Here is a 15,309-nt window from a genome sequence, read left to right as displayed (position 1 = left end):
AGTGTGCATGGAGAGAATAATACGTCTATTATGTTTTTAGAGTATCTGAGACAACAGAAGAAGATGCTTTCCTTTCAGCTGGGCGATTGTCTGCAAGAAACTTATGTTCTTTTATACCATGGTGTCATCTTAGCTGTTCAAATGTGACTGACTTTTCATGTTTGTGTTCAGCAAACATGCCCTAGCCCTGACCTTGGCTACCCCAAATTTATTCAGGCTTGAGCACTGACCTATACATAATTTGTTGTGGTCTCACTGTCTGGTTAAACTAAAATACATACTAATGTGATCTAAGCTCTGCTTTGTTTTGTGCTTGATATGTAAACATAGTAAAATTCATACTGCATATAAAGGGTTACGCATCTTTCCACAGTTAGTGCCAGTCCTCCATTTCAGTATTTGTACGAAATCTCAATGTCTCCACTTAAAGCAAGGAAGATGACTTGATTATCTGTTATGTAAATATATTCTGAATATATGTGTACAAAATAAAATCTGAAGAGGAAGAATTTTTGAACTTAAAACTTTTATTCTGTATGTACGTGTTTCACTCTTGTTTCAATGTATGTGCAAATATGCACTGATGCAAAGATACAAGCACCCTTATAAAGTTCCACCTAAACTTTGTAACAAGGTTTTTCTTGTAGTTAGATCGACAGCTGGTTAAGGAAGTATTCTGAAGGTAAAACTATTTTTCCCATTAATGGACACTTGCCATGTAGGGCTGATGCATGTTGCAAATAAGCTTGTTTAATAGTATTTGATAGTTGATTGTTTTGTGGTTGTGGTTTTTTCTTTGTAAGGAAACAAGTAATTTGCAAGTTTGTTTCAAACACATGTAAAGAATGAAAAGTGAACTTTAAAAGAAAAACAGCCTTGGGTTTATAACAAGCTTTTATCTTATACAGTTATTTGCATAAATAAATTTCCAAGTGTTTTAATGAGGAAGTATGCAGCTTCATTTTTTGAGATGCTGAAGCTCAGGCTTCTAGCTGAATTTTGGTGAGCACTAGTGTCCAGGAATCCAATTTGGTGCATTTCTCCTGGACCGCACTTCTTTTAACTTCCTCCATATGTGTATGTTTAGAAATGAGTTTATATTCATATATAACTTTTAAAGGAAAATACTGTAAAAAAGAAAAAACAAAACCTAAAAAAACCCCTCAGTTCTGTTGCTGAAGGCTTGCTCTTTCACTGATTCTTGTAATTCATATACTTTCCCTCCTTCCCTCCTTCCCTCCTTCCCTCCTTCCCTCCTTCCCTCCTTCCCTCCTTCCCTCCTTCCCTCCTTCCCTCCTTCCCTCCTTCCCTCCTTCCCTCCTTCCCTCCTTCCCTCCTTCCCTCCTTCCCTCCTTCCCTCCTTCCCTCCTTCCCTCCTTCCCTCCTTCCCTCCTTCCCTCCTTCCCTCCTTCCCTCCTTCCCTCCTTCCCTCCTTCCCTCCTTCCCTCCTTCCCTCCTTCCCTCCTTCCCTCCTTCCCTCCTTCCCTCCTTCCCTCCTTCCCTCCTTCCCTCCTTCCCTCCTTCCCTCCTTCCCACTTTCTTCCCTTCCCTCCTTCCCTCCTTCCCTCCTTCCCTCCTTCCCTCCTTCCCTCCTTCCCTCCTTCCCTCCTTCCCTCCTTCCCTCCTTCCCTCCTTCCCTCATTTTCCCCTATAAATAATTAAGTTAAAAATCTGGGTTGGATTTGCCTACCTATGGCTGATTGGTGTGATTGATTCTGCTTATGTGTTGATCTATTTTTTTCTACTTTTAACATTTTTTAAAATTTGTTTAAAATTTGAAGCAAGGGCTGCCTTGTCTTACAACACGTATTTGTATATGTCTTCCAGTATTTTCATATTATGCCCCTTGAGGCTAAGTCCTGATTTAAATTGTCTTTGGTGATAATGCTTCATGCTGTGGCGTGCTGCCCTGTCAGTTGTGCCAACTGTGTTCATTTGTAGATCCACACTGAGAACTGGATCAGGGAATTTTATCTGTGGGTTTTTTGGGGTTTTGTTTGTTTTTTTTCCAAGCCAAAACCAAACAAAAATCACAAAACTCCCCAAACCAAAACACAAAACCCGGCTAACCATGGATCCCATCCATCCTCCCCACAAATGTTTGTGTTGGAACAGCAACTGATTGGTTGGTTTTGGAGGGGAGAGAGTATAATGCCACGAAAGACAATGTATGCTTAAGCCCCCAGTCTGTTGGGACTCTGAGGTTGTTAATTCAAATAACAATGGCGACATTAATGCTGAGAAGATGTGTTTAACTTTAGTAATTTCACTTCTGATTAGCCAGCTACTTTGGGATTTCAGGAAGAGGTTTGGGGTATCCTTTGAGCAGAGTACCTCTTCCCTAGTCAGATTCTTTGTTTCTGCTGTTGGGGGAGCAGGAAGAAAAGGCAGCTTAAGGGCTTGCTGATGTTTGAAATAGTCTGTTTTGTCAAATAAATCTAAGTTGAATGCCAGGATTGGAAATGGGGTAAAAGATGTATTTACAGTTAGTATTTTTTGCGAGACAGACCAGATGACACCCTACTCCATGTGACTGACTCCCCTTTCAGTTGCCTATGTAAGTACTTCATGTTTTTAATTATTACACTAGCAAATACGTTGACTGTTTATGGCCAGGAGAAAATGGCAAAGAAGATACAATTATTCCTTTTTAGGAAGACTAAAAAAATTCTCTAGCTTCTGCTAAATGTTTTTTTTAGGTCATAAATCATCTGGAAGTGGATCACCTTAAGTACCTTGCGTTTGGTTTTAGGAGTATGCATGTGATTGTTCACGGGCTAAGATTTCATATTATTTTTTATGATGTAATTACTGTAATAACACATCTGCGATATTACATCTTATGTACTACAACTATGTAGTATGTGAATATTTTCACTTGATGAGTGTTTTAGGGGAAGGGGAGTTTTAGAGGTTATTGCTAGGCCTTCTTACACTCATTTGCTTTGAAATATATAATGTCATTGTCCTGGCCTAATAGTGCAACTAAGACTTGTGTCAAATAGTGTGATTTACTTAGAAAGCTTACTCTAGAACAAGGAGGGGGCAAGGATCATCAGGAGAAAATATAGGTAGCTTACAGGATTGGAACACCTTTACAGTTTCTCTTTTCAATTTTATTTAGGATGCTTACTTGACTCCCAGATAAGACTTCTATTTTTACCTGTGAGTGCTGGCTCTGCATAGATTTGTGAGCTCTTCTGACTTAACTGTGCTGAATTCCTGCCTGTATAGCAGCCAGGTGCTAGATTTCTGGCTTCCAGCTTCTTTTGCTCTTTCTGTTCCTGTTCAGTCCACAAACATGGAAAAAAATGCCCCACCCTACTGACTCATTGTGCCCAGAGCACTCCCTATATTCCTGAAATAGGTTTAATATCTGAGGCAGTTTGAACAACTCAACAGAGGTGGGTCTGGTTGCCTTCTGCCGAACCTCTTTTTGAAGTATCTGGTTTCATCTCTTAGGCTGTGAATCTTGTCTACGTGCTCGATCAGGCCTCAGCCCCAAGGTGATTTCCTTATCTCGTATTCATTTAAAGGGCTTTTGCAACAAATACAACTGTTGTAGAAATCAACTAGTATGTAGAATAATCCTTTTAACAGGTTTATTCTGATACTCTGTTGGGTATTTAAGTGGATTTAACTGCATCGTTTAATATGTCCGTGAAGATGGTTCCAATGAAACCTGCTGCTGTCAAATTCTGTCAGATCTCTGTATGCATACCAAGTGTGTCTGGGAGATGTCAGGCAGTGCTGTTGGTGATGGGGAGGGGTTGCTATTTATAGGGGAAAACTAGAAGTAGCAAACCACTTATGCTGTTTACCATTGTGCTGTCTACAACTTGGTCTCTCAGATAATACTCAAAGTCTAGTTACTGTGCAAGGACTCGGAAGAAGTTATTTCCCTGTTACAAGGGCAAACTCATGTTCTTCTGCCTGTTCTTCTCTTCTCCACCTTATACACTACACAGTTGTCTAGTGGGTCACCCCAGGGGCAGCTGCGCTACTGTGTGTATCCCCTTAGCTTGTTTTGCTTTGGCATCAAAGGACTGTGTGAAGGCAAATGTCAATTATTAATTCTTGGTTTTAAAAATACACAAAGTGACACACTTTTTCCCTTTGATTGAAGTAAACAGGAGTCTGCTTGTTCCCGTCAGCATACTGTGCAGCCCTCTTGCAATGTCTCAGGTTTTGAGTCCTTGCAAACAAGTGCATCTTGCAAAGGCCCGTATTTGGCAGCGAAATAGTCAGCATAAGCCTGAAAAAGAACATTACAACCTTGAGCACAGCCCTTTGGAATGTAGCAGGTTCCTGATAAAGCAAAAAGTGGGTGGGTGAATGTTTTTCAGCAATGTGAGCCTGTAGAAAGGAATAGTACTTAAGACGTTGGGAGTCTTGTCTTTAAAAGATCTTGGGCTTTCTTTTAAGTATATTGAAATATAGTTTTAATTATATTAAAATCTGTGTGAAACTTATCAGTAGGGTCAGTTATTTACTGTTAAAAGGGTAACTTGTCATTCTAACATCACAAAGTACTGTTTTGGAAGTTGGCTTAGAAAATGCAAATAAGGATTGTATATCTGTCAAAGGAGTGAAGAGGAAAAAACTCAGTCTAGGGTTTTCTGCACAAAAGAGGAAGGATACACACTATTAAAACTGAATTTCTCTTTCCAAATCTTCTCTTGCTCTGTTGTAATGATACGGGCTTATCTGCTCTTGGGATCTGTAGGTGTTTCAGAAACACGCTTAAGTTAAACTGTCAATAGCCTGTTCATCCCGGGAAACTGAGGCTCTGATAATTCCAAATCAAGTGTCCAAGATAATCTATAGATGATAGGTCTGAGATCTTGACCCTAAACTTTTGTTCTCGGTTCTAGAACTTAACCTCTAAGACAGTCTCTGCTACATACATCTCTTCTGTGAAGTGAGGTGGTAACATCAATGCTAAATAAGCTTTATCCTGGCTCATCTCTGTCTGTGGTGGTTAGATAAGTATGGTTTACCATTTATTTTCACCAGTTCTGCTAGAACCCTGCAGTGGATAGGGCCTAAAGGAAAAAGCTAGTTAAAGACACATAACCATCTTGTCTTTCCATTATTACTGCCTTTTTGTTGGCTTATTCCACAGTTACTTGAATGATCAAGAACCATACTGGTGACCACATCTTCTTTTATGTAACCAACCAAACAGCTATTTTTTAATTAGTAATGCATGTACATGGACTGAAGCTATAGTTTGTGTCTCATTAGCAGACTCCTTACTAGGAAGCTCTTCTATCTTTGTCTTTCTCTCCAAACGTTTCTACACCACCTAGCACAGTAGAATCCAGGGTTTTGACTTTTGTTCGCTTGCTACTGTGCAAGCGACACTTCTTTTGCCCATAACTGTTTTTAATTGAATGATACTTTGCAATACAGAAATTATGTGTCAGAAGAATATTTCAGGGATGTCTAGTATATTCTTCCCCTGAGTAAGCTTAAGAAATCAACCCAGCCTCTAGCTGGCAACAATAAAGGAGACAGGAATTAAAAAAATTCCAGTTTTCCTGTGCTACAGGATTTACTTCTAGACTAACCAGCTTTTCTTATTTACATTTCTCCAAAGGCAGATCTGTATGTTGGGTTTTTTCTGGGGTGTGTGTTGATGGGTTTGGTTTGGGGTTGGTTGCCCTTTTTTGGGGGTTTTTTTTTTTTGGTGTGTTGTTTGTTTTTTAACTGCTTGGAAAGGTGCATTTACAGTAAAGGTCATTTGTATTTCAGATTGACTTACTAACCAGTAAGTTCCTGCCAGAACACTACTCCCCCTAAATTTTAAAGCCTTCCAGGTAGGTCTCATTAACATTCTCTTGTAAGATCAGTGAGAGAAGCTGGTATACTTATTCAGCAAATGAATGCAACTGTATTGTGACTGTGGTATACTAGCGAAACTTACAAACTCTTAAGTATCTTCTTTGCAGCAACTTTGCCCAGGTTTTCACTGTCCAGTGGTCTATACTCTTTGTACTTGGGTTTTTTCCTATTATTATTGTCTCCAAAGCTCTTTTACTAGGCCCTCTGCTTGTTCTACCTCTTAAGGAGAACTTTAGTCTCAAGAAGTAAGGCGGTACTGTTCAAAGGAAAAAGAAATACCCAGCTCTCAGTGAATGTACCATCTGAGTGGAACAGTACCTACCCAGCTCTCTTGACTTTTTGTGAATAACCCTGCAGCGTGAAGACCTCCTGTGTATGCACCACCTGTTACTCATTATAGGCTTTTAATCGTCAGAGCGTGCTCTGATGCACAGGCATCAGTGTGATAGACTTCTACAGTCACACAGTTTGTTAGAGAGGACTAGGCTCCTATTTTGAGCTGGTGCTAGTAGGATTCCTGCCCTTCCTAATGCAACAGAAGGGAGAACTTGATTTCTGCTCTGGGAAATTGCTTTTATCTTCAGGGTTATTCTCCCTCTTGGACAAGCTGTGTAATCTGAGCTGTCAGATATTGAGCCTAGTCTATCTCCTGATCCTTTGCTATGATTTTAGTTGCCGTTTTCTTAATCGCTGAGATGTTCATTTTTGCAATCCCATAAAGTTAAGATTACTTCTGTCCCGTGCCTGGGAACAGAAATGTATGTTCCTCAGAAGTGGCTGTGATCATCTCAGATGCTAACTTCCCTCCTCATTGACAGAGTTTTTGATTGTGATGTTTTTCTCCCTTCTCAGTGTCCTTTACCATTCCAGTCTTTCCTGGTCTCCTGTCTATACGTGCCATCCATGGTTCAGTTTCACATGTGATTAGTTTCCTCTTTGGTGTTGATTTCTCTATCCTGAGCCTAATTAAACCCTAATTGCTTTCTGATGCCTGGGTAAGAATCCTTTCTGCGTATGATTTGCCACTGCATGAACCCACGCTTCATCATTAGACTAGCTTAGCCGTATAATTGAGCCGTACCCGCAGCAGTCTTCAAAAACCAAATGCATTTTATTACTGACTCTTTGTGTCCCTGTCTCAACATTTTGCTTTATAGTCTTTCCTTTCTCTCCATCCCCTAGCCATCATCTGCTGCTACTACGATGCAGTCACCTTTGGGGCTGCCCTGCGATGTGACTGGGAGGGAGTAGAGGGGGAGGGTTGCAACGGTAGCAGCAGCCTTGGGGAAGCTGTGCATCACGTGCACAGGAGCCTGTAGACTGTCAGAGGGGGCTAATGGACGTGGCTGCATGCTTCTAGTTCCACTTCTGCTAAAATGGTTATAGTTTATCCTTCATAGATAGCACATGTGTTTGAGAGTCTCAGGTGACCAACAGGAGTCAGGCTATAGTGAAGTAGAGTGTAGGAAGGGAGAGCAAATAGCTTGAGATACCAGAAAGGGTGTTAAAACAGTAAAACTGCCCTTTATCTACTCAAAGCCAGGTTGTTCTGCTACCCTTAACCTTTGATACCCTGTGTGTTTATTGTCCCTAGGGCTGACAGTACTTCTCCTATAAGTTGCAGAAGAGCTGCAGCTGTACTGAGTAGCAGTATAGTTGTAGCAACTGTATTGCATTTGAGTTACTAAGTACAACTTTCATCAAGAAGGTTTGTGAGACTGGTGCCAGGGAATGTATAAACCAAAGCTTAAAGAAAAGGCAGTAGTTCTGTGGATTGCATCCTTCTAAATTGCTGTCAGGACTTTTTCCCCCCTTTTTTTCTGATTGCATTTTTCTGAAAATTGAGCACCCAGTACTGATGTGGTGGGGAGACAATGTCTGCAAATCAACAGCATAACAATAAAGAGTATCTGGGTTATATTGCTCTGCTTTCATCTCTAAAAACTGCAGTGGCACCATTTCTAGATACAAGATGTAGGCAAGGGTTTTCCATTACAAGTTGTCCATGATCCAAAATGGACCAGCCAGAGAGAGAGTAAGTAGCTGTCACAAACCAGGGTAAATAGGTTGTCTGTCTGATCCATCCTGAAATGTCTGACCTGTCAACACTGTCAGGATCTGGGTATATGCTGGAGGATAAACCATATTTACATAACATCTTGGAGGGTGTGGAGAGAGAGGTGAGGTTGATGGGGTGGGAAGAGGTGACATTTAATCCCTTGCTTGCTGAACCATAAGGGTTTGCCTTGTGTTGGTCTGCTCCCCTGTGCTTCCCTCTTACTTTAATGGCTGTGATGAATGACAAATGGAGGCAGAGCAGTGAAAACAGGAAACATCATCCCTCAAAAAAAACTGGTGGGAAAGGGAGGAAAGAAACTGTAAATAAAGTGAACCCCTGCTTTCATGGGGCAGCCCCATAGAGCAGCTAGTGGCTTGTCAAGGAGAAGGAGCTGTTCTTCTCTGAGGTTACCAGGGGGTCGACTTGAACTCCTGGTAGGGAGAGGAAGGCCTAAAAGTTAGGGGAGCTGTAGTCTGTCCTGTGTTGTTTTTGTTGTTTGTTTTGGTTTTGTTTCTTTTTTTAAAAGAAGGTTTGGAACCATTTGTCTTGCCTTGACTACAGTGTGAGTTTTGGATAGGATGTCATTTATATTCACGTATTGTTTATAGGTTGCACAGGCCCTCAGTTTTCTCTGGCTGTGAGAAGGGAGCATTGCTTCTGTATTGTCATTCAGTTATTTAAGAGCAGAAGGGGTGGAGGAGAGATGACTGCATTAGCTGTGTCTGCGTAGGGAGAGAGCCATTTAGAGCAGTCAGGGGCTGCTCAGCATGAGCTGTTTTGCCTCAGACTACTTTTCTCTCTTTTCTACCTCTGGGCTCTATTCATTGATTACTACTAAGTAAAAGAGGGTGGGAGATTCACAGTTTTGTTGCACACCAGTAGAGTTACTGTTTGCGGGGGTGTGGACAGAAAGAGTTATGATGGACGCAATAAAAGCCTCTCTGTGGAGCATTTCAGGAGGCATCGCATTGCTGGTTGGGAAGGTTGAAGGCTCAAGGTTACCACAAAACTAGATTAGTAGCTGTTGGAGCAGTGAAGCCTGCTTACCTAGAACTGGTAAACAAGGTTCTTCTAAAGTGTGCTCCAGTGCAGCCTTCCTCAGCTCCTGTCTGCTGATCGTCTTATTGGGGACAGTAAAAGACAGTACACTCATGTGACTGCAGAGTCCTGTTGCACAGTAATACAAGAAAGCCTGAATTGAATGGGATCCCCTTAGTATGGCAGGTACGGTGGAAGAAAGTGGGACTGTTGAGGGGGAATGTGCTTCGCCTCTCTGCATTATCATCTTTTCATGGAAGATGAAGATGATCATTTCCTTTGTAAATTGGTTTGAACTTTACTTAGCACAAAGGGAGACCAAATCCTCGCCAGAACTGCCTGTGGGTGTGTCTGAACTCCACCCCACGGCAGCTCTCTTCATTAGGAGCAGCCAACAGCACTACAGAGGCCTGGCTGTGTTTGCTTGTTCCAGTTAACTTTGGTTTGGATGCCTTTTCTGAAGCATGCTGGGCAAGGTTGCGCGCTTTTTTTTTTTCCCCCCCTTTTTTTTTTATAATTTGTGTGGATAAGGGAGCCCCTGCAGTTGTATATTTCCTCTGTAATAGCTATAGGGTGAAAATAAGTTATATGGAATAGTACTTTGAGTCTTTTCTTCACAGTGGAGTCTGTGTTAATGGAAGAAGTGGTCTCATGCCTGTGCGCATGAACTACTTGGTGAAGTTTGGTGGTTGGTAGTTCTGTGGAATGTGGCAGCAACTTGGATGCTGCAGAGTCGGGGCTCAATAAACCGACACAAGAAGGGTAGGTGAAAAATTGGATGACTTGCCTGTTTATTTCCTGTTTTCTTATGACTTCTGTTGGTGTGTGGATCTATAGCAGTGTTTATTTAACTGTAATTAAGTCAGTGTTTGAGAAATTTACCTGTCTGTATTTTTAGAGAGTTTCAGCCTATTTCAGCCACTATTGGTATGTTTGTAAATGTTGTAAGAGTTTGAGAAATACCATTTGGGTGGCTCTTGTACTCTGGCCTTTATGGAGCTCTGCTTCCATTCTTGACTTCCTCAGAGTGCTGCTGCTTATGAATTTGCCCCAACTAACCCCTGTTAATCCAAGAGTTTAGTGCTCAAACCTCTGCCGCCTGGGACAGTCAGAAAACAGCTGGTAGACCAGCTGACAGCATTAAAAACCAGAAGGTGCTGTCAAAGTTGAGCTGGTGTTAATTAACTGACTTGTGCTGTAGAGTATAACTCTGTACTTAGCTTGAAAATTGCAGGATGGGCCAATGACTGAAAGAAGTGTGGTATGTCTATATTTGAGTTTCACTGCTTACTTGACTTTTAGAGGGATAGTGATTGTTTAGCTAGAGGAACACAGACAAGTAGGGGAAGGTGCAGAAAAATTTCAAAAAGGGAACACGCATTTAGTGTGTTACCGCTAAATGTGGTAAATGTTATCGAAGTGTCTTATATTGATTCTCCTATTGTCCCTCCCATGGTTACTATGCTAGTTTTGCTTACCATTTTCCCTTATGTTTTAGGGATTGGATTTGGCTCCAGGGAAAAAAGTAGCTTTTCCTGCTGCGTAGATTCACTTGCTGCTGCAACCACCCTCCTAACTTGCTGCATTCGGTTCCAGCTGGGGTCTGCTGAGAGCTTTCACCTGTTCAGCTGCTGCTCCCCTTCTGTGACTTTTAACTTGCCACTTTTACTGATCCATCTGTTGCCTGTGGTATGGGAGCGTGTTGCACACCCCATTATGGTATCTGCATGCTGGCTGCCTGGCTGTGGGGCAGGACCGAGATCCTCCGGCAGCATGCCAGTGCTCAATAGCGCTTTTGGTTTGTTCCAGTCATTAGTGACCTGGATCTTGCCAAAGGCTGGCTGATGGAAGCTGTGGATTACTGTGGCTGACTAAGATGCTTTGTCAGGCAGGCTTTCTCCTCTCCTTATCCCAGAAAGGCTGCAGGTAGGCAAGGTTGTACTGTGCTTCATTTTTTTCTTTTTTAAATTCTCCCGCCTTAGGTGGGCTTGGAATTTCCCCAACATTAAAAATTAGCCCTCAGACTAAATAATTGCAAGCTGAAAGGAAGGAGAGGACGTCAATACATGGGCATCTGTGTGCTTGTTCCGTTGCCTCCCCCATTTTCTTGAGTCCTTTTTTCCATGCTTGCTGATGCTCTCCCCTGAGTGTGTTATGGGAGAACACCCTCCTCCCAGCCCCCACACCTCTCCCCTGCAGCTGCCAAATGAGAGAGGCACAAAAGATGTCTGTCTGCTTGCTTAGTGGGCACAGCTGACGGCTCAGCAGTGCTTTACAAACTTATGTTTTGCTACAGGTGCTGGGGAGGGGAGGGAGTTGGGGGGAATGAACACTCTGGTGCTGTTTTCTCGAGGTCTGGGAGAAATTCCTGAATTTTTATTTGCTGCAGTGAGGAGCAATAGGAAGGGTTCCTCCTGCCACATACACGCTATGGAGCCTTTGGATCTTCAGCCTTTTTCTACCCACTGTAGCAAGGTGGGATTTCCTCTGCCAGCTACACAGATCTGTTTGTGAAAGAACTGTAGATTGATTTTTAGAGTACAAGTGCCTTTGTCAAGGTGGTTGTGTATGTGTGGAACAAGAGATTTCTTTTTTAAGGGGAGGGTTTGGGGGCCTGGTTTGCTTTTCAAAAGTTCTGTTTGTTTTCTCAGTGGGACTCTGTGACTTGTAAATATTCATCACTTTCAAAGGGATTAGTGAAGGTAGTTCTGAGCCTTTTATTAGAAACCTACTCTAGAAATACATGTATTTTTAATTACACATTCTGAACAACAACACTGCAAATTCTTCTACACAAGAAAGTCGATTTCTTCCTAGACAGAAAATGTCTTGGAGGCTGCAAATTCAGCTCTGATTAACAGCCTCTTGGATCAGTTTGGAATCTGTTGTAAATTAAAGTGTATAGCCAAACTTTGTTCTTCTATATTTGTTTAGATAGGGAAGGCTAGAAGGTGGTGAGAAAAAGTAGAGAGGAGTATGGAAGACAGAATACTATATTTGATGTGAAGTTCTTTGTGTAAAGGCTGGAGTAAAGGAGCAATCATCTTTGATAATAGAAAGACTTTCTGTTTATAGTCCTTGTGTTTAAGTACAGCAGGACTGTGCTATCTCCACTTACAAAGGTGCACGGTAAGGATAGCATAAAGCGTGACAGAATTTTCTGCTTGTGTTTTAAGAAGAAAATTGTCACCTTAGTACATGCATATAGTTTGGATTTATAAAGCTTCCGAAAATTACTCCTTGGACAGACGTTCATTGAAAGCTCTGAAGATGAAACAAAACTGGAATTTTCTTTTATTGTGTTTAGTTTTGCTGACAAGCTTCAAGCATCATCTGCCGAGAAATTACTAATCAGTAGGAATGATGGCTGGCTGTTCTCAGGTGCACACTCAACTCGGTAACTTTGGCACATCTGAAGTCAGTGCCACTCAGGGTAACACTTAGTATTTGTTACCACAGTTTTCTGGGTTTAATTTAGTTTTGTTTATATCTCCCTGGCAAAATATGAGGTGGTTCTTGCATTGGCTTGTTTCTTTCCTTCAGTTTAGTGGTAACCACACCCAGAGTTCAAGCCCCAGCACACTTGACATTCCTGATTCTTTAACTGCTGAAATACTGGCCAGAAAGTGCCAATAAATTTGTTTTGGGGAGTGTGGGGTTTTTTTCTGCATGAGTTGAAGTGTTTGGGAACGTTGTGTAACCTCGAAAATCTAAATGTGTCATGTACACCTGAAATCCTGGAAAAGAAGGTTCTTCAAAGCTCTGCTGGCATATTTGAAGCATTGTCTGTGTGAAATTTAGGGATTTAGAAAAGCCTTGTAGTACGAGCTCTGAAATCCTATTCATGTCTCATGTGTTCATTTGTGCATGTGAACATAACAGAAATGAACGCCTTTTTGCTCAGAAGTTGGTCTGCAGAGTATGACATCATTTCTTTAAGTCTGATTTCAAAATGTTTTAAAGCCGAATTGTTGGAACTGAATTAGTATGTTCCCTTATGATGATGGTTAATCAGGGATGCCCTTTTCAAGGGAGACTGTTTTTCAAGGGTGTCCTATTTTAGCTGCAAAGCTGGATTTAGAAATGAAAATTAATGGAATATCTCGATGGAAAATTTGCGTCTTTTGGTGTACTTTTCTGTAGCATTTTTTTGCCAGTCCAATCTTACAGCTTAATTAGGGTCAGGCTTCATACTGAAGCTGAAAACTGGTATGAGACAAGGGTGATTTAATAAATGAATTGACTTTGGGAACGCCTCAGTGACATGACTTGTCTCTGAGCAAGCAGGCTCCTTGTGCTGGTACAGTAGAGTGATATTCCCACAGCACTATCCAACTGGACTGGCACGCTGTGACCTCTCCTGCCAGGAGCTGCTCCTTCCTGCCTTTTGGTGTCCACGCTTCTCTGTGAATGCAGATCTGCCCTGGTCAGAAATAAGGCAGGAAGACTTAATTTCTTAATTCCACGTGTCAGAGAAGCAGCACACAAAGCATGTAACGTTGCCACTTTTTTCCTGTAAGGATTTGTAAACTGTGAATATGTGTGGACCTATCATCAGGCAGGATTCTTCATTTGAACTGGCATCTGTGCTCTCTGGTCTGTTACCTCTAGGGTAATCGCTTTCAGAACCATCTCTTTGCCACTTTCCCACTCCATAGATGTCTGCTTAAAGAGACTTGTGGCTTGTCTGTTGACCCTTCAGCTTGATGCCGCTGCTGTCACTGTAAGGTGATGTAGATGGAAAGAGGTTTTTATCACTGCAGTAATCCTCAGGCAGCTGTGTCTTCTGGTGGTGAAAAACTACTTCATACTCTCCAGGAGGCTAATGTCTTCAGAATTTGTTGAATAACTGTTATGGCTGCAGCCATAATAAGCTATAATTGCAGGCAAATGCATGTACAAGTTGATGGCTGACACTATTTTTGTGCATGCATAATGTCCTTATCTGTGTTCCTTTTGGGTAGCTTTTGGTAGCTGTTGCAGTCTGGTCTTACTTGCTCTACTGTAGCTGTGTTGAGAGGTTCCTTCTCTAGGAAATCTGGTTTTATAATGTTCTAAAAGCAAGACAGACACGCTCCCTTACATGTGCTGTAAAAGATGAAGTTCTGATGTTATGGTTTGCCATGAAGATGTTATCGAATGTTTTAAATATATGCATATAATGTAAATTTTTTTTTCTTTTTTTGCATCACAATGTGCAGAATTTTTTTTTTTGTGCTTCAGCAGTAAGGCCTTTTCTCCTCACTTCTGTGCAGTGCCTAAAGTGTGAATTCCTTTGAAACTCTTGTTTCATGGAAGATACACAGTTTGATTCATTGGCACACTGATGGTTTGGCATCCAGTATCGTCCATATGCATATAATGTAAATTTGTTTGTTTAGTCAGCATAAGAGCTGACTAATAGGACTGCATAACTTTTTCCTTCTTGCTAAGTGTGCAAAACACACATGGAGTGGTTTGGTCACCTGGAGCATCACATCTTCCTCTGCTGCAATTACTCATGCAAATATTGTCATGAAGGTGAAAGTTATCCTTACTCAGGACAGAGTCTGTGCAAAGGCTAATGTATAGCTTCTCTTCCAGAGTCAGTGTAAGGAGGCGAGGGCTCCTGCAGAGCTTCATGCAGGCCCTAATTTCCCTAAATATTTAATTGCATGGTGTAGGTTACCCATTCATGTGTGTGCAGTGTGGTCTTCCTTATCTGTGTATGCTGCACAGAGAGTACTGCTTGTATAGCCCCTGAGCATACTGTGTAACTTGTCAAATCTAAATCAGCTTTCAATGACTTGCCCCAGGGTTACTCCTTTTCCTCACTGAAGGGTACTTCCCTGCTTATTTTAATTGCAAATGTTTCTTCATTCTATTATAAATAAAATACTGTCTCTTTTATTTGTTTTGAAATTGACAGGCAGTCTTGTAGTACAGTACCAGGGGGGCATTGATTAAACAAAACATTTGGATTTGCTTATCTAAGTACTTTATTTATACAGAAACATTATAAAGAATCAAAATAGGTCAAATGATCTGTAGATGCTAGCTGTTCCTACTTGTACTTACTTAGAGCATCTTGCTTTGTGTGTTTATGTTTCTGGAGGATTGGTTTTGTTGTGTTTTAAATTGGATTATTTTGCAAATTACTTTCTTGTCTCTTAAGGAGCACATGCTCCAAAGCAGTGGAGGGTCTGACTTTTTAGTGTTTCTTCTACTGTTTTTAGTGTTTCTTCTAACCTTATGTTCTGACATATAGTCCCCCTGGCTTCAGTAGAAAGAATTTTGTCAAATGAATTACAAGAACCTTTTTTTTAGTAACAATCTCTTCCTAATTTCTTTGTCCTAGCCCACAAATAACTCAAACTTTTCATTGG

At 41.3% G+C, this 15,309-nt stretch overlaps 1 protein-coding gene across 1 annotated transcript in view; it reads left to right on the top strand.

The window, feature by feature from the left end:
* BCR (breakpoint cluster region) overlaps positions 1-15,309 on the top strand; it is a gene marked incomplete at its 3' end in the record, with an annotated part of 84,203 nt that overhangs the window by 14,097 nt on the left and 54,797 nt on the right. The window lies entirely within an intron of this gene.

This window comes from Charadrius vociferus, unplaced genomic scaffold (genome assembly GCF_000708025.1).
Source record: "Charadrius vociferus isolate BGI_N301 unplaced genomic scaffold, ASM70802v2 scaffold917, whole genome shotgun sequence".
Taxonomy (NCBI): domain Eukaryota; kingdom Metazoa; phylum Chordata; class Aves; order Charadriiformes; family Charadriidae; genus Charadrius; species Charadrius vociferus.
This window is presented reverse-complemented; position numbering and strand designations above follow the sequence as displayed.